Below are 6,921 nucleotides of genomic sequence, written 5' to 3' on the forward strand. Positions count from 1 at the left end.
AGAAGTTTATGTGCCGCCACAACCGACTGCCACTTGTTTTGCGTTTCAATCTGCTGGCTGGTTGTGCTTGCGCGTGCGCGCTGCTCTGCTGCGTGATACGAGTGCCGTCTAACGGCAAGAGGAGGAACTACAAGGAAAGACACACGCGGCCGGTTTTCTCCAAGTCGACGGAGGAGAAGGGACTGCTCCGAGTTCCATCGTGTGTCGTCGGGTGTGGTTGACAAAAAAAATAAAAAATAATAATAAAGTGCCAACACAAAAAAAAATGTGTCAACAAAATTAATAGTTAGTGGCGTTGCTGTTTTGCATTAAAACAATTGGTGCGCTGAAATATTTTTTAAAAAAATGTTGGGGGGGGGAACTAATTAAATTAAAAGTGAGCGTCAATATAGATGAAATCATAATTGAAAGGCAAGAGATCAAGGCTGCACGCGGTTCTTTTGCTTGCGGCCATTTTGATATTAGCTGCAGGAGGAGCTCTCATTATGGCGGCCCCGCAACCCTTACATAAGATTCATCTGGCGCTTAATAGGCTGTGAGAGGCGACACATGCAGCTCGCTCCATTATAATGCAAGGTTGAAATGGGCCGCTCGGCCGCTATCTGCATCTGAGTGTGTTCCCCGCTACCTCTAATCTGCTTAGGATAATAAAGGAACAGCGGGGACCTGCGGGGCCCGGCCAGCCGGGAATGGCCCCGCATCCACAATCGGCGCGAATTAAAACCGGCGTTGGACCAAAAAAAAAAAAAAAAAGAAAAAAAAACCCTCACAGTGCACTGGTAAAAGCGCCCCACGCCCACAGTAAATGTAACGAATGTAGCCGTGATATCCAAATGTTTGTGGTTAGACAAATGTAGTGATAGCATCTGCGTCGCTCGTAAAAGATGTGGGAAAAAAAAATAACAACGAGCGTTCATTAAGCACAATCACAATAAGAACAAAACGCCAGGCCTAAACTTCATCATCAGAAGAACGTCACCAAAATCCGATTTTAAAAACAAGTCTTTCCTGACTCAGAGGGTACAATAGCACCATCATTTATACTTTATTTTTCACAATAGAATATGATCAATTATTAAGGCGGTAAAAATTGATGCCAAGAGGAAAATGCGCATGGAATAAGACAGTGGATGTTTTTGCCACTAGGGGCCGTACCGGGGACTGGAGACGCACTAAAAACCCTCAAAACAACAGCACTACTTCAACATTATTTTGTACAACACGATCACGTTTTTTGTTTTCAATACTAAATTGTTGACATCAATAATAATTGCATCGCCTCGCGAACTGCCTTTTTTTCTTGCTTTCCTTAAGCCGCGTGCATCATTTTTTCAGCCGTAAAACAAACGCTGAAGTCAAATATGGCAACGTGATAGACATTTTCCAGGCGCGATGTATTCTTCGCTCAGTGACGTCACGAACGTGATTTTGAAAATTCGTACTCAACACAGGAAAATACATGATCCGATTATTTGCAAGTAAACGAGAATTGTTGGAATATTTAAAAACGGCAACAACAGCAGCAGCAATAATAAGAATAATATTAATGATAATAAAAATAGTGTTCCGGCCGGTGTATGAAACTTTCTGATGCGTCATTCCACCACACCGCAGCCCGACACACACCCACTCGTGTCACGCACACGCACGGATAAACAGCAACTAACCAACGCTTGCAGGCTACTCCCGTCCACGCTGCCTCCAACTTACTGGCTCTTGCGCGGCGTCTGTCTTCCTCTCGTCGTGATTGGCAGAAATAGACAGAGGGGAGGAAAAAAAAAAGTTTTTTTTTTCTCCCCCTTCCCCCTTCGAGCGCCGTCGAATCTTCTCTCCAGCTGCACATCGAGCGCCAAGCATCATTTCGCCCGCCTTTCCGAGTCCGACGAACCGGGCCGGCTCCGCACGCGCCGCCGATTAGTCCTCAGGGTTCGGATCCGAGCGCCGGCGCGCCGTCCGCGGCTCGCGTCGGCGGTGAGCGCGGAGCGGAGCTCCCCGTGCGTGCTCCGCGCTCGCCCTGCAACAAGGAAAGCCGTTGATGGCGACTCACAATGTGAAAAGGGGCCGACGGAAAAAAAAAAGGAGAAGAATGCAAGCAAGAACAACAAAAGTCAGTTATAGCAAAGTGTGCGCCTCTCCTCTCCTATCTTCCACCCCCTAAAGCTTGAGCCCACATAATGAGCAGGAAAAAGCTTTATATTTTGTTCACTGGCTATTCACCGATAATTTGAAGGCATTGTTTCTGCCACAGATGGTTCTTTTTAATACAATAACGCTGCTCTTTGTGAATGGCAAAGCCCACAATAAAAATCTAAAGCGTCCTCCTGAATAACCATTTTGTTCTCCTTGTATAGGCCGAACAAAAGCGCCAGTGAGGTAATGGCCTGCCTTATTCAAAGCCCCAGAATGGGGATTTGAGAAAGATTCTTTTGCGCTCCTTTTCCCTTTTGCACAAAGTACAAGGCAACGGCAAAGAGAAAGTGACACTGCGAGAAGGGGGGGGCGGCGGGGAAAAAAAAGCAATATTGGGGGAAAATTTGGTCCGGTTCAGCTCTGCTATTATGATCATGATAATCATTATTATCATCATTATGATTATTGTTAATGAACGCAGGAGTCAAAGGTGAGAGAGAGGTTGCAGCCATCGGCCGTCAAGTGGAGGGCGTATCACACATTTCTACCATGGCGCTTCAATCATTCTCCTCCGGAGAGCCGCTGTGCGTTTGACACCATTTTCCGACGACAGTTCACTTCAAACCTTTCCTTAGGAAGCCCACCTATTAAAACCCGCGTCCGATTTTGCGCGCTGCCAAACGTCCTGCTCGTTCGCGCAAGATGCTCCAGACCGAGGCGACCGAGAAGGAAGCTGCGCGCTCAGGTTGGCCCTCGTCGAGTCTCGCAGGTGTGCCGTCGTAACCGAGAGCGGACTCGGTCTGGCCACGGTTCGTGTCGTTTGCAATTAACTGGTGGCTAATCAATAAAGTGTTCAACGGCAAACACAACGGACACGCGGGATGATCCCAGGCCGAATGTATTGGATGTCGTCACTCGTTACGGCAGGAGCGCTCCCTGTCTATCAAAGCGCCATTCGAGCGTGCACGCGCGCGTGTGTGTGTGTGTCGTCCCATTTGCGAGGTGTCTGGATCACCACCCTCAGCCACGCCATCCCATTAATTGTGGTTAATCACAGACAATCATGTCATTAAGCAAACATGGCCAACAAATCCTCAATGCAGTTGTTGAGTCTCAATTCGGCATCACAAGAACAGACAGCAGCAAACAGCGACGGGAAGTTTGCAGAAAGAATTTATCGGGGAGAAGAAAGCAATTCGATATTGTTTGGATGTTGATCTTCTTTCTGTTCAAGGTGTTAAGGAAAGTAGTTGAAGATTTTTCCAAAGTTTTTGGGGTGGCCAACAGCCCTCTTATCTCACCGGCTAGAACCAGCTCTGCACTGAACAGTAGCGGAACCCCATCGCCACGTTCAGAATATAAAAACAAGACAAAAAGTGTCGTAAGGTGACCACTTGTCAGTTACTTGAGGATCATTCATGTGTCACGTCTTCATAAATTATCGTTGACCAGTGTTCTCGCTCAAGGACGGGTGGCAGATCAAAGTCATTATGAGTCCACCGGTTCAACGCGCATTCCTGAGCTCGACAAAGACATTCGCAGCGCAAGATGTGCATTTTCGTACCGATTCATCCCAAAGTCGAAGCAGAAAACGAAAGGTGACGTCAAAGTGTCAAGAAAATTCAACGGCCGAAAAGCCGGCGGGCCGCCGCAGCTGGACCGAGTTGTCGCCGCGGCTCCTGGAAAGTCGACCGCGGCAATGACCCGGACTCGCTCTTGAGGCTCAAGGGCAGCTGGCGGTCGAGGGGCAAAGAGGAGAGAAAAGTGGCACGGATAGACGTGCTGCTGGAGATTTTAAGCCTCGGAGACAAACACAGTGGATGACACCGAGACGGGCGGAGAGGATCAGTGCTCTCGCTCTCAATAGGCTTAGCGGCAAAGAAATAAGACTTGGACTTGCTATCTGGGCAATCTGTGCTATATACTTCCAAATCACAGACATGCCACTCATATTAGGGAACTTTAATTAGAAATCCATCCGCAGAGGATCCGCAATGTGATAACTGGGCTGCTAGCAGAGCCACATAAAGAAGTGCAATGACACCGTGGGAGCTCTGAGAACCATCCGAACGATCAGCCAATGTTGGAAGACTTCATCAACCAGGAGCCAGCAGAAGTGGCTCGGGCATCTGATTAGGATGCCTCCCTGATGAGGTGTTGCGGGTATGTCCCACCGGCAGGAGGCCCCGGGGACGACCCATGACGAGCTGGAGAGATGAAATCTCAAGGCTGGCCTGGGAATGCCTTCCAGAGCTGGAAGAAGTGGCTGGGGAGAGGGAAGTTTGCGCTTCCCCGCTAAAGCCACTGCCTCCACAACCCGATCCCGGAAAAGCGGTAGAAAACGGTATGCTAAGGTATGAAGCGCACCATTAAAACAATCTCTCAGTATGGATTGCCATCATGACAGAAGTGACATCACATCGTGACATCGGGCTGTTTTTAAAGAGGCGGATCGGCCATCAGATTCACTCAATATGTAATCCAGGATTTCATATACCTAAGTGACTCCGGAGCAAAGCCAGTTCAATTTGATTGACGGCTAATAGTGCTAATCCAAACATATTGCCGCTTCCGTTCATTGCGAGTAGATTGAGGGGTATCAAGAAAGCTTGATTACTGCTTAACAAGGCCAAATATTAGATTGGGGGAGGGGGATATCATCACATCTCTGATGAACAAGATGAGGATGTGACAGCCTTATTTTCAAATCTGAAATGATTGATGGTGTCACATTAGCGTCTTCCTTTGTGTGACGGCGGCTCTGCCAAGTCCGCTCCGGCAGCCGCAGCAAACTTTGCTCACGCCAACTCAATTGGGCGAGCTTGACTGGTGGAAGAAAACACACACACTTTAAAGTTACAAGTGATAACCTCTCAAAATGATCGGTTGCCGTGTTCGTGACGCCGTAACACCTTTCAAAAGGTTTGCCATGAAAACGCCCGGCGAAAAGCCTGCGCGACGCAGACCGAGCTAGCATCATTTATTATTATTATCGTGCCACAGTTTATTCGCCATAATTTTGTCTTCTGAATGGGGCACGGCTGGAATTAATCATTTCATCAAAAGCGGACTCGCGTTCGCCGCAAACGGCGGCCATGAAAACTGTCGATGTGTTGAGCGGATGAAGTCAGTGGGAATCACAGAAAAATTTAACGTCGGCGCTTCGTAGGGCGCCGCCGTGCACATGGCTCAGCACACAAATTCCTTCCTGGGACACACGTGTGCCTCCCAGAGGCTTCTCCCGCACTCCACCGCGCACTCGTCCCGGCTCCTCTCCCTCTCCTGACCACTCTGGGTTTTGTTTACGGGCCAATTTGAATGTGAATGAATCTCTCTCGCTCTCTCTCTCGGTGTTTCTAGAAAGCGGCGCTCTAATCCACGCGGGCTGCTGTGAGGCCCCGGCCCCTTTGTTTGGGATTACCGCGGTTTAGCGCCGGCTAACAATGAGGAGATGAGCGGCTCACCTCATCGCCGCTAATGAAGTGTGGCGAGTTATTTCGCCGTTAGCTAGCCGCCACCCGAGCTGAAAAGATAGCTTCCGGTAGACGGGCGCGCGCACGCAGACGTTTGACAACAAACACGAACAAGCCAGATGGATCACGTTTCCGAAAATCTCCGGCTACGCCGAACCGCTTGAATCTGCGCTCGACTCTCATTTCCCATTGACTGCCGTCAGGGGAATTTCATCGCCATGTCAATTCCTGAATTGCTTTTAAGGCCCCCGAATAATTAACAACAACAACAAAAAAAAGAAAATGGCACCCACAATTTCGTTCTGTTTTGTGAACAAAGCTTACAGTAGACGGGTTTACAAGCACACGAGGGCAAACGTATAAGCCACGGTCACTTGGGTAACAAGCAAAGTGGCAACAGGGTGACCACAACGATTTTCGGCTTGGCAAAAGCACACTCAGAGAGCAGCCGTCCGCACTGAGAATATGCTGGCTTCTCTTCTGACAAAGAGCCTGGCATTTTCGAGAAAGGATGGAGGGGTTTTTTTTTGGCTGACCCACCACACAGGCATCATTTGAAATTGGTTGTCTTTTTTTTTTTTTGAGTAATGCTACCAACACATCACAACCGATAACTAACAAGCTAGCGGCGGTTAGCAGAGGGCTGCATTGAAATGTTGTTGGATGAAACATGCTCAACATTTTCCATTCGAACTCGAAAGAGTGAGCTTCTCTCCTCAGATGCCAGGCCGAGTCTCGCCAGGCATGGATGAGGGGGGCAGCCACACAAACTCACTCGGATGCGGCTGCACGAAACAAGTGCCTTGGAAAGAAATGTTTGGCACACGTATTTTATTGCGCACTTGACTCTGATGATTATGACAAGAAAAACAAAATGCTTCAACTCGATTCATGAAACCCCATTTGATTGTTGGTCAATCATCTAAAAACGTTGAAAGTTTTTGTTTGAAGCCCCGCAGGACTTAAAACGAGCTGCCCATACTCAATGCCAGGACTGCGAGTACAAATAAGAGTGTCTTGGAACAAGCAGAATGAATGCGTTTGACAATTTTATTTCAAGGAAAAAATACATTTTGGTTCAATTTAAGATATGATATCTTAGCGTATTTTCCGCACGATAAGGCGCACCTAAAAGCATTCCAGTTTCTCAAAAGCCGACGGCGCGTTTTATAATCCGATGCGCCTTATGTACGGATCAATATTCAGATTTCTTGGACGTAATATTTTAAATCTTCCGTGATGCGCTCTATGACAGCAGCAGCAGTTGTGAATGTGCTATACAAATAAAGCTGTTTTGTATTGTATTCCCTTTAGCTAG

The sequence above is a fragment of the Hippocampus comes genome, unplaced genomic scaffold (genome assembly GCF_001891065.2).
Source record: "Hippocampus comes isolate QL1 unplaced genomic scaffold, H_comes_QL1_v1.1 scaffold90, whole genome shotgun sequence".
Lineage (NCBI taxonomy): Eukaryota > Metazoa > Chordata > Actinopteri > Syngnathiformes > Syngnathidae > Hippocampus > Hippocampus comes.